General features: G+C 45.6%; 15 non-coding genes across 15 annotated transcripts; all 15 read left to right on the forward strand.

Moving 5' to 3' along the window:
* Nucleotides 1–432: 432 nt before the first annotated feature.
* LOC130399006 (5S ribosomal RNA) lies at nucleotides 433–551 on the forward strand. The gene has a single exon (XR_008901544.1). It is a non-coding gene; the product is annotated as a 5S ribosomal RNA (ribosomal RNA).
* Nucleotides 552–1,070: 519 nt separating this feature from the next.
* LOC130400811 (5S ribosomal RNA) lies at nucleotides 1,071–1,190 on the forward strand. The gene has a single exon (XR_008903284.1). It is a non-coding gene; the product is annotated as a 5S ribosomal RNA (ribosomal RNA).
* Nucleotides 1,191–1,718: 528 nt separating this feature from the next.
* On the forward strand, nucleotides 1,719–1,837 carry LOC130399018 (5S ribosomal RNA). The gene has a single exon (XR_008901555.1). It is a non-coding gene; the product is annotated as a 5S ribosomal RNA (ribosomal RNA).
* A 529-nt stretch (nucleotides 1,838–2,366) lies between these two features.
* Nucleotides 2,367–2,485, forward strand: LOC130399030 (5S ribosomal RNA). Its single transcript, XR_008901566.1, has one exon. It is a non-coding gene; the product is annotated as a 5S ribosomal RNA (ribosomal RNA).
* A 518-nt stretch (nucleotides 2,486–3,003) lies between these two features.
* LOC130399042 (5S ribosomal RNA) lies at nucleotides 3,004–3,122 on the forward strand. The gene has a single exon (XR_008901577.1). It is a non-coding gene; the product is annotated as a 5S ribosomal RNA (ribosomal RNA).
* A 529-nt stretch (nucleotides 3,123–3,651) lies between these two features.
* Nucleotides 3,652–3,770, forward strand: LOC130399054 (5S ribosomal RNA). The gene has a single exon (XR_008901588.1). It is a non-coding gene; the product is annotated as a 5S ribosomal RNA (ribosomal RNA).
* A 519-nt stretch (nucleotides 3,771–4,289) lies between these two features.
* LOC130395500 (5S ribosomal RNA) lies at nucleotides 4,290–4,407 on the forward strand. Its single transcript, XR_008898550.1, has one exon. It is a non-coding gene; the product is annotated as a 5S ribosomal RNA (ribosomal RNA).
* A 530-nt stretch (nucleotides 4,408–4,937) lies between these two features.
* Nucleotides 4,938–5,056, forward strand: LOC130399066 (5S ribosomal RNA). Its single transcript, XR_008901599.1, has one exon. It is a non-coding gene; the product is annotated as a 5S ribosomal RNA (ribosomal RNA).
* Nucleotides 5,057–5,585: 529 nt separating this feature from the next.
* LOC130399078 (5S ribosomal RNA) lies at nucleotides 5,586–5,704 on the forward strand. Its single transcript, XR_008901610.1, has one exon. It is a non-coding gene; the product is annotated as a 5S ribosomal RNA (ribosomal RNA).
* Nucleotides 5,705–6,223: 519 nt separating this feature from the next.
* Nucleotides 6,224–6,342, forward strand: LOC130399090 (5S ribosomal RNA). Its single transcript, XR_008901621.1, has one exon. It is a non-coding gene; the product is annotated as a 5S ribosomal RNA (ribosomal RNA).
* Nucleotides 6,343–6,871: 529 nt separating this feature from the next.
* LOC130399102 (5S ribosomal RNA) lies at nucleotides 6,872–6,990 on the forward strand. The gene has a single exon (XR_008901633.1). It is a non-coding gene; the product is annotated as a 5S ribosomal RNA (ribosomal RNA).
* A 518-nt stretch (nucleotides 6,991–7,508) lies between these two features.
* LOC130399114 (5S ribosomal RNA) lies at nucleotides 7,509–7,627 on the forward strand. The gene has a single exon (XR_008901645.1). It is a non-coding gene; the product is annotated as a 5S ribosomal RNA (ribosomal RNA).
* Nucleotides 7,628–8,154: 527 nt separating this feature from the next.
* LOC130399126 (5S ribosomal RNA) lies at nucleotides 8,155–8,273 on the forward strand. The gene has a single exon (XR_008901656.1). It is a non-coding gene; the product is annotated as a 5S ribosomal RNA (ribosomal RNA).
* Nucleotides 8,274–8,802: 529 nt separating this feature from the next.
* Nucleotides 8,803–8,921, forward strand: LOC130399138 (5S ribosomal RNA). The gene has a single exon (XR_008901667.1). It is a non-coding gene; the product is annotated as a 5S ribosomal RNA (ribosomal RNA).
* A 519-nt stretch (nucleotides 8,922–9,440) lies between these two features.
* On the forward strand, nucleotides 9,441–9,559 carry LOC130399149 (5S ribosomal RNA). The gene has a single exon (XR_008901678.1). It is a non-coding gene; the product is annotated as a 5S ribosomal RNA (ribosomal RNA).
* Nucleotides 9,560–16,787: the final 7,228 nt, after the last annotated feature.

Below are 16,787 nucleotides of genomic sequence, written 5' to 3' on the forward strand. Positions count from 1 at the left end.
ACAAAAAACTGACAACGTCTCTCAAAACTATTTTTGTGAAACATGAGGACAGTATAGTGATACTGCCAGCAGGGAGCACCAGAGAGCTGAACCGACAGTTGTACATTTCTTAAACTTTCACCAACACAAACACGCACGCTCACTTCAGATCATGGGAGGACGTCAAAAAATCACCACCCATTCTCTTACACTTTAACCGTTAACCTTGGTTCTAACATTTAACATCACACGCACACGCAGTGTATTTCAGATAATTAATGAATTCAGATGTCACAATGATCGTTTACATGGATAAGGAGTCCTACTGAATCAATTACTGCCGTTTATATCTAACTAATGATTGTTTTTGTAAAAGTGTAACGTCGAGCCTCAGCAGCTTTCTCACTCCTTATGTGCTACTGTATAAAACCTGGTTTTGCGCCTGCACTAATTGCTTACGGCCATACCACCCTGAACACGCCCGATCTCGTCTGATCTCGGAAGCTAAGCAGGGTCGGGCCTGGTTAGTACTTGGATGGGAGACCGCCTGGGAATACCAGGTGCTGTAAGCTTTTTCTTTTTCAACTCGAGCTCATTGCCTCCGTGGCCTACCGTGACCTGATGTTTACTGCCAACCGCTTTGGAGGATTTAAGCAACATACAAAGACTGACAACGTCTCTCAAAACTATTTTTGTGAAACATGAGGACAGTATAGTGATACTGCCAGCAGGGAGCACCAGAGAGCTGAACCGACAGTTGTACATTTCTTAAACTTTCACCAACACAAACACGCACGCTCACTTCAGATCATGGGAGGACGTCAAAAAATCACCACCCATTCTCTGACACTTTAACCGTTAACCTTGGTTCAAACATTTAACATCACACGCACACGCAGTGTATTTCAGATAATTAATGAATTCAGATGTCACAATGATCGTTTACATGGATAAGGAGTCCTACTGAATCAATTACTGCCGTTTATATCTAACTAATGATTGTTTTTGTAAGAGTGTAACGTCGAGCCTCAGCAGCTTTCTCACTCCTTATGTGCTACTGTATAAAACCTGGTTTTGCGCCTGCACTAATTGCTTACGGCCATACCACCCTGAACACTGCCCGATCTCGTCTGATCTCGGAAGCTAAGCAGGGTCGGGCCTGGTTAGTACTTGGATGGGAGACCGCCTGGGAATACCAGGTGCTGTAAGCTTTTCTTTTTCAACTCGAGCTCATTGCCTCCGTGGCCTACCGTGGCGTACCGTGACCTGATGTTTACTGCCAACCGCTTTGGAGGATTTAAGCAACATACAAAAACTGACAACGTCTCTCAAAACTATTTTTGTGAAACATGAGGACAGTATAGTGATACTGCCAGCAGGGAGCACCAGAGAGCTGAAACGACAGTTGTACATTTCTTAAACTTTCACCAACACAAACACGCACGCTCACTTCAGATCATGGGAGGACGTCAAAAAATCACCACCCATTCTCTGACACTTTAACCGTTAACCTTGGTTCAAACATTTAACATCACACGCACACGCAGTGTATTTCAGATAATTAATGAATTCAGATGTCACAATGATCGTTTACATGGATAAGGAGTCCTACTGAATCAATTACTGCCGTTTATATCTAACTAATGATTGTTTTTGTAAAAGTGTAACGTCGAGCCTCAGCAGCTTTCTCACTCCTTATGTGCTACTGTATAAAACCTGGTTTTGCGCCTGCACTAATTGCTTACGGCCATACCACCCTGAACACGCCCGATCTCGTCTGATCTCGGAAGCTAAGCAGGGTCGGGCCTGGTTAGTACTTGGATGGGAGACCGCCTGGGAATACCAGGTGCTGTAAGCTTTTTCTTTTTCAACTCGAGCTCATTGCCTCCGTGGCCTACCGTGGCGTACCGTGACCTGATGTTTACTGCCAACCGCTTTGGAGGATTTAAGCAACATACAAAAACTGACAACGTCTCTCAAAACTATTTTTGTGAAACATGAGGACAGTATAGTGATACTGCCAGCAGGGAGCACCAGAGAGCTGAACCGACAGTTGTACATTTCTTAAACTTTCACCAACACAAACACGCACGCTCACTTCAGATCATGGGAGGACGTCAAAAAATCACCACCCATTCTCTGACACTTTAACCGTTAACCTTGGTTCAAACATTTAACATCACACGCACACGCAGTGTATTTCAGATAATTAATGAATTCAGATGTCACAATGATCGTTTACATGGATAAGGAGTCCTACTGAATCAATTACTGCCGTTTATATCTAACTAATGATTGTTTTTGTAAAAGTGTAACGTCGAGCCTCAGCAGCTTTCTCACTCCTTATGTGCTACTGTATAAAACCTGGTTTTGCGCCTGCAGTAATTGCTTACGGCCATACCACCCTGAACACGCCCGATCTCGTCTGATCTCGGAAGCTAAGCAGGGTCGGGCCTGGTTAGTACTTGGATGGGAGACCGCCTGGGAATACCAGGTGCTGTAAGCTTTTCTTTTTCAACTCGAGCTCATTGACTCCGTGGCGTACCGTGACCTGATGTTTACTGCCAACCGCTTTGGAGGATTTAAGCAACATACAAAAACTGACAACGTCTCTCAAAACTATTTTTGTGAAACATGAGGACAGTATAGTGATACTGCCAGCAGGGAGCACCAGAGAGCTGAACCGACAGTTGTACATTTCTTAAACTTTCACCAACACAAACACGCACGCTCACTTCAGATCATGGGAGGACGTCAAAAAATCACCACCCATTCTCTGACACTTTAACCGTTAACCTTGGTTCAAACATTTAACATCACACGCACACGCAGTGTATTTCAGATAATTAATGAATTCAGATGTCACAATGATCGTTTACATGGATAAGGAGTCCTACTGAATCAATTACTGCCGTTTATATCTAACTAATGATTGTTTTTGTAAAAGTGTAACGTCGAGCCTCAGCAGCTTTCTCACTCCTTATGTGCTACTGTATAAAACCTGGTTTTGCGCCTGCACTAATTGCTTACGGCCATACCACCCTGAACACGCCCGATCTCGTCTGATCTCGGAAGCTAAGCAGGGTCGGGCCTGGTTAGTACTTGGATGGGAGACCGCCTGGGAATACCAGGTGCTGTAAGCTTTTTCTTTTTCAACTCGAGCTCATTGCCTCCGTGGCCTACCGTGGCGTACCGTGACCTGATGTTTACTGCCAACCGCTTTGGAGGATTTAAGCAACATACAAAAACTGACAACGTCTCTCAAAACTATTTTTGTGAAACATGAGGACAGTATAGTGATACTGCCAGCAGGGAGCACCAGAGAGCTGAACCGACAGTTGTACATTTCTTAAACTTTCACCAACACAAACACGCACGCTCACTTCAGATCATGGGAGGACGTCAAAAAATCACCACCCATTCTCTGACACTTTAACCGTTAACCTTGGTTCAAACATTTAACATCACACGCACACGCAGTGTATTTCAGATAATTAATGAATTCAGATGTCACAATGATCGTTTACATGGATAAGGAGTCCTACTGAATCAATTACTGCCGTTTATATCTAACTAATGATTGTTTTTGTAAGAGTGTAACGTCGAGCCTCAGCAGCTTTCTCACTCCTTATGTGCTACTGTATAAAACCTGGTTTTGCGCCTGCACTAATTGCTTACGGCCATACCACCCTGAACACGCCCGATCTCGTCTGATCTCGGAAGCTAAGCAGGGTCGGGCCTGGTTAGTACTTGGATGGGAGACCGCCTGGGAATACCAGGTGCTGTAAGCTTTTTCTTTTTCAACTCGAGCTCATTGCCTCCGTGGCGTACCGTGACCTGATGTTTACTGCCAACCGCTTTGGAGGATTTAAGCAACATACAAAAACTGACAACGTCTCTCAAAACTATTTTTGTGAAACATGAGGACAGTATAGTGATACTGCCAGCAGGGAGCACCAGAGAGCTGAAACGACAGTTGTACATTTCTTAAACTTTCACCAACACAAACACGCACGCTCACTTCAGATCATGGGAGGACGTCAAAAAATCACCACCCATTCTCTGACACTTTAACCGTTAACCTTGGTTCAAACATTTAACATCACACGCACACGCAGTGTATTTCAGATAATTAATGAATTCAGATGTCACAATGATCGTTTACATGGATAAGGAGTCCTACTGAATCAATTACTGCCGTTTATATCTAACTAATGATTGTTTTTGTAAAAGTGTAACGTCGAGCCTCAGCAGCTTTCTCACTCCTTATGTGCTACTGTATAAAACCTGGTTTTGCGCCTGCACTAATTGCTTACGGCCATACCACCCTGAACACGCCGATCTCGTCTGATCTCGGAAGCTAAGCAGGGTCGGGCCTGGTTAGTACTTGGATGGGAGACCGCCTGGGAATACCAGGTGCTGTAATGATTTTTCTTTTTCAACTCGAGCTCATTGACTCCGTGGCCTACCGTGGCGTACCGTGACCTGATGTTTACTGCCAACCGCTTTGGAGGATTTAAGCAACATACAAAAACTGACAACGTCTCTCAAAACTATTTTTGTGAAACATGAGGACAGTATAGTGATACTGCCAGCAGGGAGCACCAGAGAGCTGAACCGACAGTTGTACATTTCTTAAACTTTCACCAACACAAACACGCACGCTCACTTCAGATCATGGGAGGACGTCAAAAAATCACCACCCATTCTCTGACACTTTAACCGTTAACCTTGGTTCAAACATTTAACATCACACGCACACGCAGTGTATTTCAGATAATTAATGAATTCAGATGTCACAATGATCGTTTACATGGATAAGGAGTCCTACTGAATCAATTACTGCCGTTTATATCTAACTAATGATTGTTTTTGTAAAAGTGTAACGTCGAGCCTCAGCAGCTTTCTCACTCCTTATGTGCTACTGTATAAAACCTGGTTTTGCGCCTGCACTAATTGCTTACGGCCATACCACCCTGAACACGCCCGATCTCGTCTGATCTCGGAAGCTAAGCAGGGTCGGGCCTGGTTAGTACTTGGATGGGAGACCGCCTGGGAATACCAGGTGCTGTAAGCTTTTTCTTTTTCAACTCGAGCTCATTGCCTCCGTGGCCTACCGTGGCGTACCGTGACCTGATGTTTACTGCCAACCGCTTTGGAGGATTTAAGCAACATACAAAAACTGACAACGTCTCTCAAAACTATTTTTGTGAAACATGAGGACAGTATAGTGATACTGCCAGCAGGGAGCACCAGAGAGCTGAACCGACAGTTGTACATTTCTTAAACTTTCACCAACACAAACACGCACGCTCACTTCAGATCATGGGAGGACGTCAAAAAATCACCACCCATTCTCTGACACTTTAACCGTTAACCTTGGTTCAAACATTTAACATCACACGCACACGCAGTGTATTTCAGATAATTAATGAATTCAGATGTCACAATGATCGTTTACATGGATAAGGAGTCCTACTGAATCAATTACTGCCGTTTATATCTAACTAATGATTGTTTTTGTAAAAGTGTAACGTCGAGCCTCAGCAGCTTTCTCACTCCTTATGTGCTACTGTATAAAACCTGGTTTTGCGCCTGCACTAATTGCTTACGGCCATACCACCCTGAACACGCCCGATCTCGTCTGATCTCGGAAGCTAAGCAGGGTCGGGCCTGGTTAGTACTTGGATGGGAGACCGCCTGGGAATACCAGGTGCTGTAAGCTTTTTCTTTTTCAACTCGAGCTCATTGACTCCGTGGCGTACCGTGACCTGATGTTTACTGCCAACCGCTTTGGAGGATTTAAGCAACATACAAAAACTGACAACGTCTCTCAAAACTATTTTTGTGAAACATGAGGACAGTATAGTGATACTGCCAGCAGGGAGCACCAGAGAGCTGAACCGACAGTTGTACATTTCTTAAACTTTCACCAACACAAACACGCACGCTCACTTCAGATCATGGGAGGACGTCAAAAAATCACCACCCATTCTCTGACACTTTAACCGTTAACCTTGGTTCAAACATTTAACATCACACGCACACGCAGTGTATTTCAGATAATTAATGAATTCAGATGTCACAATGATCGTTTACATGGATAAGGAGTCCTACTGAATCAATTACTGCCGTTTATATCTAACTAATGATTGTTTTTGTAAAAGTGTAACGTCGAGCCTCAGCAGCTTTCTCACTCCTTATGTGCTACTGTATAAAACCTGGTTTTGCGCCTGCACTAATTGCTTACGGCCATACCACCCTGAACACGCCCGATCTCGTCTGATCTCGGAAGCTAAGCAGGGTCGGGCCTGGTTAGTACTTGGATGGGAGACCGCCTGGGAATACCAGGTGCTGTAAGCTTTTTCTTTTTCAACTCGAGCTCATTGACTCCGTGGCCTACCGTGGCGTACCGTGACCTGATGTTTACTGCCAACCGCTTTGGAGGATTTAAGCAACATACAAAAACTGACAACGTCTCTCAAAACTATTTTTGTGAAACATGAGGACAGTATAGTGATACTGCCAGCAGGGAGCACCAGAGAGCTGAAACGACAGTTGTACATTTCTTAAACTTTCACCAACACAAACACGCACGCTCACTTCAGATCATGGGAGGACGTCAAAAAATCACCACCCATTCTCTGACACTTTAACCGTTAACCTTGGTTCAAACATTTAACATCACACGCACACGCAGTGTATTTCAGATAATTAATGAATTCAGATGTCACAATGATCGTTTACATGGATAAGGAGTCCTACTGAATCAATTACTGCCGTTTATATCTAACTAATGATTGTTTTTGTAAGAGTGTAACGTCGAGCCTCAGCAGCTTTCTCACTCCTTATGTGCTACTGTATAAAACCTGGTTTTGCGCCTGCACTAATTGCTTACGGCCATACCACCCTGAACACGCCCGATCTCGTCTGATCTCGGAAGCTAAGCAGGGTCGGGCCTGGTTAGTACTTGGATGGGAGACCGCCTGGGAATACCAGGTGCTGTAAGCTTTTCTTTTTCAACTCGAGCTCATTGACTCCGTGGCGTACCGTGACCTGATGTTTACTGCCAACCGCTTTGGAGGATTTAAGCAACATACAAAAACTGACAACGTCTCTCAAAACTATTTTTGTGAAACATGAGGACAGTATAGTGATACTGCCAGCAGGGAGCACCAGAGAGCTGAACCGACAGTTGTACATTTCTTAAACTTTCACCAACACAAACACGCACGCTCACTTCAGATCATGGGAGGACGTCAAAAAATCACCACCCATTCTCTGACACTTTAACCGTTAACCTTGGTTCAAACATTTAACATCACACGCACACGCAGTGTATTTCAGATAATTAATGAATTCAGATGTCACAATGATCGTTTACATGGATAAGGAGTCCTACTGAATCAATTACTGCCGTTTATATCTAACTAATGATTGTTTTTGTAAAAGTGTAACGTCGAGCCTCAGCAGCTTTCTCACTCCTTATGTGCTACTGTATAAAACCTGGTTTTGCGCCTGCACTAATTGCTTACGGCCATACCACCCTGAACACGCCCGATCTCGTCTGATCTCGGAAGCTAAGCAGGGTCGGGCCTGGTTAGTACTTGGATGGGAGACCGCCTGGGAATACCAGGTGCTGTAAGCTTTTCTTTTTCAACTCGAGCTCATTGACTCCGTGGCCTACCGTGACTACCGTGACCTGATGTTTACTGCCAACCGCTTTGGAGGATTTAAGCAACATACAAAAACTGACAACGTCTCTCAAAACTGTTTTTGTGAAACATGAGGACAGTATAGTGATACTGCCAGCAGGGAGCACCAGAGAGCTGAACCGACAGTTGTACATTTCTTAAACTTTCACCAACACAAACACGCACGCTCACTTCAGATCATGGGAGGACGTCAAAAAATCACCACCCATTCTCTGACACTTTAACCGTTAACCTTGGTTCAAACATTTAACATCACACGCACACGCAGTGTATTTCAGATAATTAATGAATTCAGATGTCACAATGATCGTTTACATGGATAAGGAGTCCTACTGAATCAATTACTGCCGTTTATATCTAACTAATGATTGTTTTTGTAAAAGTGTAACGTCGAGCCTCAGCAGCTTTCTCACTCCTTATGTGCTACTGTATAAAACCTGGTTTTGCGCCTGCACTAATTGCTTACGGCCATACCACCCTGAACACGCCCGATCTCGTCTGATCTCGGAAGCTAAGCAGGGTCGGGCCTGGTTAGTACTTGGATGGGAGACCGCCTGGGAATACCAGGTGCTGTAAGCTTTTTCTTTTTCAACTCGAGCTCATTGCCTCCGTGGCCTACCGCGGCCAACGTGACCTGATGTTTACTGCCAACCGCTTTGGAGGATTTAAGCAACATACAAAAACTGACAACGTCTCTCAAAACTAGTTTTTGTGAAACATGAGGACAGTATAGTGATACTGCCAGCAGGGAGCACCAGAGAGCTGAACCGACAGTTGTACATTTCTTAAACTTTCACCAACACAAACACGCACGCTCACTTCAGATCATGGGAGGACGTCAAAAAATCACCACCCATTCTCTGACACTTTAACCGTTAACCTTGGTTCAAACATTTAACATCACACGCACACGCAGTGTATTTCAGATAATTAATGAATTCAGATGTCACAATGATCGTTTACATGGATAAGGAGTCCTACTGAATCAATTACTGCCGTTTATATCTAACTAATGATTGTTTTTGTAAAAGTGTAACGTCGAGCCTCAGCAGCTTTCTCACTCCTTATGTGCTACTGTATAAAACCTGGTTTTGCGCCTGCACTAATTGCTTACGGCCATACCACCCTGAACACGCCCGATCTCGTCTGATCTCGGAAGCTAAGCAGGGTCGGGCCTGGTTAGTACTTGGATGGGAGACCGCCTGGGAATACCAGGTGCTGTAAGCTTTTTCTTTTTCAACTCGAGCTCATTGACTCCGTGGCGTACCGTGACCTGATGTTTACTGCCAACCGCTTTGGAGGATTTAAGCAACATACAAAAACTGACAACGTCTCTCAAAACTATTTTTGTGAAACATGAGGACAGTATAGTGATACTGCCAGCAGGGAGCACCAGAGAGCTGAACCGACAGTTGTACATTTCTTAAACTTTCACCAACACAAACACGCACGCTCACTTCAGATCATGGGAGGACGTCAAAAAATCACCACCCATTCTCTGACACTTTAACCGTTAACCTTGGTTCAAACATTTAACATCACACGCACACGCAGTGTATTTCAGATAATTAATGAATTCAGATGTCACAATGATCGTTTACATGGATAAGGAGTCCTACTGAATCAATTACTGCCGTTTATATCTAACTAATGATTGTTTTTGTAAAAGTGTAACGTCGAGCCTCAGCAGCTTTCTCACTCCTTATGTGCTACTGTATAAAACCTGGTTTTGCGCCAGCACTAATTGCTTACGGCCATACCACCCTGAACACGCCCGATCTCGTCTGATCTCGGAAGCTAAGCAGGGTCGGGCCTGGTTAGTACTTGGATGGGAGACCGCCTGGGAATACCAGGTGCTGTAAGCTGTTTCTTTTTCAACTCGAGCTCATTGCCTCCGTGGCCTACCGTGACCTGATGTTTACTGCCAACCGCTTTGGAGGATTTAAGCAACATACAAAGACTGACAACGTCTCTCAAAACTATTTTTGTGAAACATGAGGACAGTATAGTGATACTGCCAGCAGGGAGCACCAGAGAGCTGAAACGACAGTTGTACATTTCTTAAACTTTCACCAACACAAACACGCACGCTCACTTCAGATCATGGGAGGACGTCAAAAAATCACCACCCATTCTCTGACACTTTAACCGTTAACCTTGGTTCAAACATTTAACATCACACGCACACGCAGTGTATTGCAGATAATTAATGAATTCAGATGTCACAATGATCGTTTACATGGATAAGGAGTCCTACTGAATCAATTACTGCCGTTTATATCTAACTAATGATTGTTTTTGTAAAAGTGTAACGTCGAGCCTCAGCAGGCTTTCTCACTCCTTATGTGCTACTGTATAAAACCTGGTTTTGCGCCAGCACTATTGCTTACGGCCATACCACCCTGAACACGCCCATTGAGGAAGTGATACGCCCATTGAGGAAGTGTTTGGTGTGCTTGAGTGGTGAGAGGAGGACGGTGTTGGAGCGAGGATTCTTTTGGTGGTAAATCAAGTATTTATAGATATTTTTTTGGTTAGTTTTGCGTCTAGTCGTTTATTCCCCCGACAGCTTGCTGTTTGGGGGAGTATTAGTATACTTTAGTTCGGTTTTTTTTCGATGTCTCACGCGGTTTCGAAAACTCGAATGGAAGACGGCATGGAACGGAACACGGCTCCTGCTGCGGTGACGGATGGTGGTTGTGTGGCGAAGAGGACATCGGAGGACGTACTAGGCGGGAGACCGGTGACTGCGGAGAGAGCAACAAGAGAGAAGGAGGACAAGGTTGCGGATGGTGGCCCGAGCTACTGCAGGGAGTTGTCTGTGGCTGTGGAGCTTGTGGGAGAGGAGAAAATCCCGATGATGGAGATGCTAAGGGCGATGCAGAGTGTATGTGGATTGGTCTTGGGATGTCGCTACCTCTCATTGAACCAATATGAAGTAACGATGAATCACCCCAACGGGAAGAGGCGATTGTTGGATGGTTTTAGGATAAGGGGGACCAGCGTCGTCGCAAAAGACTTGACTGCAGATGAGATGGTGGTGTCCTTTATGAGTCTACCAGTGTACATTACGGATGAGGAGATTCTGAAGAAGCTTGCGGACTGGGGTGTGGAGGCAGTTTCGCCGATTGCAAGGAGGAAGTGGCCTGGGATGACCATATGTGAGGGTACACGGTTTGTTAAGGTGAAGTTTAACAAGGAAGTACGGTCCTTGCCTTGGTCCACACGTTTTGACACTGAAAAGGGTGCTGAATATTTCCGAGTCATCCATGACAGACAATTAAAGGTGTGTAGATTGTGCATCCAGCCTGGACATATAGTGAGGGACTGTCCTGACTTCCTCTGTCGGAAGTGCGGGAAGCAGGGACACTATGCAAGGGAGTGTGTGGCTGTGATTAAATGCAGAGAGTGTGGTAATAGAAAGGGAAATTGTGTGTGTAAGGAGGAGCAGGTGGGAGGGGGTGCCCTCTCAGTTGACCCAGACTCAAGGGCTGTATCGTTGGAGAGTGAGGAAAGTGGAGGGGAAGAGAGTGCGGAAGAGGAGATGGAGCACGGGGAGCTGTCTGACGGGGAGACAGTCTTGGACAGTCAGCTACAGGTTGTGCTGAAGGACCCGGGTGTGGGGGGCATGGGGTTGCCCGGGGGGCAAAGCTCTCAAGGAGAGCTTTCCTCTCTACCGGCATCTGGGCACCCTACACCAGCGGAGGGCGTAGCCAAGGTGCCGCGGGGGTCTGGACAGTTGGGGAACGAGGCGGGACATGGCACGGGGGCTAGCCTAGAAGTGGATTTGGTTGTGTCAATGGCCCCGGCATCAGGGGGAGATGGGGGCACAGGGTTGGGGGGGGGCAGGAGCTCTCAAGCGGGGCTCCTCTCTTTACAGGCGCCCGGGTGGCCTACAGTAGAGGAAGATGCAGCCTGGGGGTCTTGTGCTGTGACTATTGAGGCTACAGCCGACGCGTCTCATTGGCGTGGTATGGCGCCTATAATTTCCCCCCCCACACTGGCTGATGGAAGGGAGAGGGAGAATAAGTCTGGGAATGAGGCGTTGGGTGTTTGTAGGGAGAGGGCGCCCAGGGTCAGACGCAGGAGAGGGGTTGATTCCGATGAGGAACAGAGGAACTTGAAAAAGAAAGGGGTACGTAAAAAAAAAAAAAGATTTTAACAGTAATACCCACTCTGTGTCTTTTGATTTCAATGGTCACACTCACATCAATTAATATCAACGGTCTTAACAATATGGCGAAGTTTGATGAGGTGTTAATCAATTTTAAATCCGATATTTTAGTGCTGCAGGAAACAAACTGGACACAGGCTAAAATGCCAGAAATCAAGGAGAAATGGAGGGGACTGTTATTCGTCAATTGTGGGACGGCAAGATCGTGTGGTGTGGCAATACTTGTAAAGGAGGATGTGGTTGGGAATGTGAAGGAGGTTCTGAATGATGGGAAGGGGAGGATTTTCACAAGTATTTTGTTAGGAACAGCACTTTAGTCATGGTAACGGAATCAGGGACGTTAGGATTTAGTGTGTAGTGTGGGCATTGTTTTTCCTGCTTGTTAAGACCTGGCAGACCACTCCGACGCAAATGTTTGTTGTGTATGATTAGGGTTAACCTCTCTATATGATTGTTGCGTACATTTGTGATTATCAACTGTCTGTATGTCTTCTGTGTGTCATACTGTGTTTGGTTATGACCGTAAAAGATTGTAAATTACTGTAAATACGGAATTTTAATTGTAAACTATATTTTTTGATAATAAAAAAAAAAAAAAAAAAAAAAACACGCCCGATCTCGTCTGATCTCGGAAGCTAAGCAGGGTCGGGCCTGGTTAGTACTTGGATGGGAGACCGCCTGGGAATACCAGGTGCTGTAAGCATTTTCTTTTTCAACTCGAGCTCATTGCCTCCGTGGCCTACCGTGACCTGATGTTTACTGCCAACCGCTTTGGAGGATTTAAGCAACATACAAAGACTGACAACGTCTCTCAAAACTATTTTTGTGAAACACGAGGACAGTATAGTGATACTGCCAGCAGGGAGCACCAGAGAGCTGAAACGACAGTTGTACATTTCTTAAACTTTCACCAACACAAACACGCACGCTCACTTCAGATCATGGGAGGACGTCAAAAAATCACCACCCATTCTCTGACCCTTTAACCGTTAACCTTGGTTCAAACATTTAACATCACACGCACACGCAGTGTATTTCAGATAATTAATGAATTCAGATGTCACAATGATCGTTTACTTGGATAAGGAGTCCTACTGAATCAATTACTGCCGTTTATATCTAACTAATGATTGTTTTTGTAAAAGTGTAACGTCGAGCCTCAGCAGGTTTCTCACTCCTTATGTGCTACTGTATAAAACCTGGTTTTGCGCCAGCACTAATTGCTTACGGCCATACCACCCTGACGCCCCCTACAGTGTCGGAGTACGTAGTGTTTTTTTGGACAGCCGCATGGTAAATTGTTTGTTCTGGTGGAGAGAATTTTGGAGTGTTGCTATCTGGTCTAACAACCCAGTTATTTTGTGTTTTTTTTCGTCCCCCGCAGTCATAGACTGTTGGGGGATCGCCCTGAGTTATTATATATATACTTTTCCAGTCGTTTTTGTTTGTTTGCAACGGTGGAGGCGAGAATGATCCGGGGCCTAGCTTCGGCGAAGCCACCGGGCGAAATGAGTGCCGGCGGGCAGCGAGCTGGAGGGACGGTGAATGGAGCAGGACTTGAGGTGGAGGAGGACGGAAAAGCTGGCGGGTTGCGAGGAGGAAGGAGTGTTGCGGAGGAGTCGGGAGGAGAAAGGAGAGAAGGAGAGAGCGGGGGAGATGGGAACGGCAAGGCGGCTGGAGGCGGGCAAGAGCAGGTGGCTGGTGGAGAAACAGTGGACGGGATTAAGAAGGTAGAGCGCATGTATGAGAGGAGGCTCACGGTTTGCGTGGAGCAGTGCGGGGACGTTATACCCATAGGAGAATTAATGAAGGCTATGGCGGTCGTGTGCGGAGAAATCAGGGCCTGTAGGGTGCTGGCCCTCGGGAAGCTGGAGGTGACGGTGTGCGGAGAGAGGGGGAAGGACCGTCTGCTCGATGGGTTTAAAATACACAACACTAGGATTATTGCCAGAGAACTATGTAATGACGAGCTGGTGGTTTCCTTTCTTACCCTTCCAGCATACATTTCTGATGCGGAAATCCTGGATAAACTAAGTGGGTGGGGAGTCCGGGCGCTTTCGTCCATCAAGAGGAGGATGTGGCCGGGCACCAATATTGCCGATGGTACAAGGATTGTACGGGTCAAATTTAATGAGCTCGTGCAATCCTTGCCATATTCCACTAAATTCAATACCGCAACGGGTGTTGAATACTTTAGAGTAATCCACGACCGCCAGATGAAGGTTTGAAGGAGCTGTATGCAGCCGGGCCACATCCTGCGTGAGTGCCCGGATTTTACCTGCCATAATTGTGGATGCCAGGGCCACTACGCTCGGGAGTGTGCCACTGGGGTGGCAAAGTGTCTGACATGCCGGAGGAGAGAGAGAGACTGTATATGCCCGGTGGAGAAGGAGGGAGGAGGACGGCGGCGAGCTGGATGGTGACGAACCGGGGGCGCCGGATGACGGTGGTGGTGAGGACGAGGAGGAGGGCATGGGCGCGAGCATGGACCGGGACGGTGTCTCTGGGGGGGAGGAATTCCCCACGTTGCTGGAGGAGGAGCTCACCTCGGGCCAGCCTGCGGACCTGAGGGGAGAGCGGAGCGAGGGCCTGCCGCGGCGGCAGGGAGACAGGAGCGTGAGAGGCAGAGGTGAAAGACGGGAAGGGGTAAGAATGTTTGGGGATGGGACGGGGAAAACTGTACTTAATATGACTTGGGGCAATGATGAGGTGGGTGAGAGTGGGGATTTTGTTGATAATACTGTGAGGGAGGGGAGCTCGGGGAGTGATATGGACATGGAGGAGCTAAGGGAGGCGAAAAAAAGGCTGTCCGCAAAGCAAAAAACGGAGGGGAGTGGGAAGAAGAATAAGAATTGTTAATTTTTTTGATGAAGGTTATTGTGCTAGCTGGCTCTTTTTCGTTGGTTTTTCCTTATTTTATTTTTTATTATTTATGGCTTTGGTTATTTTTTCCCTGAATGCGAACGTTATGAGAACTGAATATAAAAGAAATGCCATATTGGAAAGAGTTGCGAGCTAGTGGAGTTCTGGGGAAAAATCAAGGGGCTGCTGGGAGGGTGCAGTGTGGGAGACTGCTGGGTGGAACGGGGGTGGGAATTGTCTGTACTCTTGGGAGTGAGTAGGAAATATAGAAATTGGAAAATGATCAATATGATCTTTGGATTCGCAAGGAGGGCGATTTTTAACAGACGCGATTTTGCGCTGTATGAAAGGAGAAAGTTGGATGCATGGAGGCTGTTTGTGAATGAATGGAAAAGACACTTACGAATGCTGTATGTTGTGGACGAGGCTTTGTTTGTGAGTATGTTTGTAGAGAGCGCGGGAGTATGTGGTGTGAATGAGAATGGAATTGTATGGATGACTGAGCAGGGCACCGTTTGGGGTTGATTTGGGTGGTTTAAAGGGGGTGGCTTATTTTTGGAGGTGGGAGAGTGGGGGTTTTTTGTGGGATTTTGGTTTTGTGTGGTTTTTTCGAATGAGGGGTGGTTTAATTTTGTGGGTAAATGGTCGAGGTTAAAATAATCTGTGTTTGGCTATTCGGTTTGTGCTTTGGGATTGAGGGGCGGTTTAATTTCGAGGGTAAGTGTATTCGGGAAAAGATACTGCTTTTGCTGTGTTGTTCTTATTTTAATTTAAAAGAGAAAGTGTGCTTAGTTAATTGTTTGTGCGTTTTCTGAGGGTGGTTTAATTTGTGGGACTGTTTTTCATTTACTTTTATTTGATATACGTATAAATGAATGTGTAATTGTATAAAATTGAATCTATTTTTGATAATAAAAAAGAAAAAAAAAACACGCCCGATCTCGTTTGATCTCGGAAGCTAAGCAGGGTCGGGCCTGGTTAGTACTTGGATGGGAGACCGCCTGGGAATACCAGGTGCAGTAAGCTTTTTCTTTTTCAACTCGAGCTCATTGCCTCCGTGGCCTACCGTGACCTGATGTTTACTGCCAACCGCTTTGGAGGATTTAAGCAACATACAAAGACTGACACGTCTCTCAAAACTGTTTTTGTGAAACACGAGGACAGTATAGTGATACTGCCAGCAGGGAGCACCAGAGAGCTGAAACGACAGTTGTACATTTCTTAAACTTTCACCAACACAAACACGCACGCTGTCGTGGCAATTTCTGTATCAGATATTGCGTCTAAGCAGATGAGATATTTAGATGCAAAAAGCACACAATACTGTTGACAATTAGTGGTTATATATATTTGTATTAAAAGTTCGAACGAAGATACATCACAACATGCATCAACAAACAACATAACAGGCATACATTACAATAATCTGGGGCCCCAGATGGGAGCTTCTCTTTGCGTGTTACTTCATTCTCTGAAGGTACGCTCAGACAAGTCCACCGAGTAGCTAAAGTCCATGAGTTCTTATTCGTTTGGGTTTATTAGGGGGTGGTCTCCCAATACCAAAAGCCTTTGTGTACCAGATGGTTATCTTTACAACTGCAGCTGTGGGGAATGCATTGGAGGGGGTAGCGGCCGTGCCATCGACCCCCTAGCTTTGTTGACGCTAGCCAGGGGGTCGAGAAATCAGGCCCACACATCAAAGGATTGCATGGAAGGTGATTTACAAGACAAGAAACATAGGAAAGGGCAGGCAATAAAAAATGCATCTCTCTACCCCTGACGGTTTACACTTTAAATGACCCAAAAGGAGCCCAGAAGGCAGACACTATATAAAATTACACAGAATAGCAACAAAACTTAAATTCATATAGACCAAAACAATACAACATGTAGATTTTCCATCACAATCCCCCCTTTGATTATTTTATAATCACAAATTCAAAAATCTATCATGTCCGACCATCAGCACTTCTCCGCTTTTATAGGAGGTTGTTCAGACTATTTATACCACCGTTCGCTTTTACAGAAGGTAGCATAAAATCACCTAACATCCCAAT

Source organism: Gadus chalcogrammus, chromosome 12, assembly GCF_026213295.1.
Source record: "Gadus chalcogrammus isolate NIFS_2021 chromosome 12, NIFS_Gcha_1.0, whole genome shotgun sequence".
Taxonomy (NCBI): domain Eukaryota; kingdom Metazoa; phylum Chordata; class Actinopteri; order Gadiformes; family Gadidae; genus Gadus; species Gadus chalcogrammus.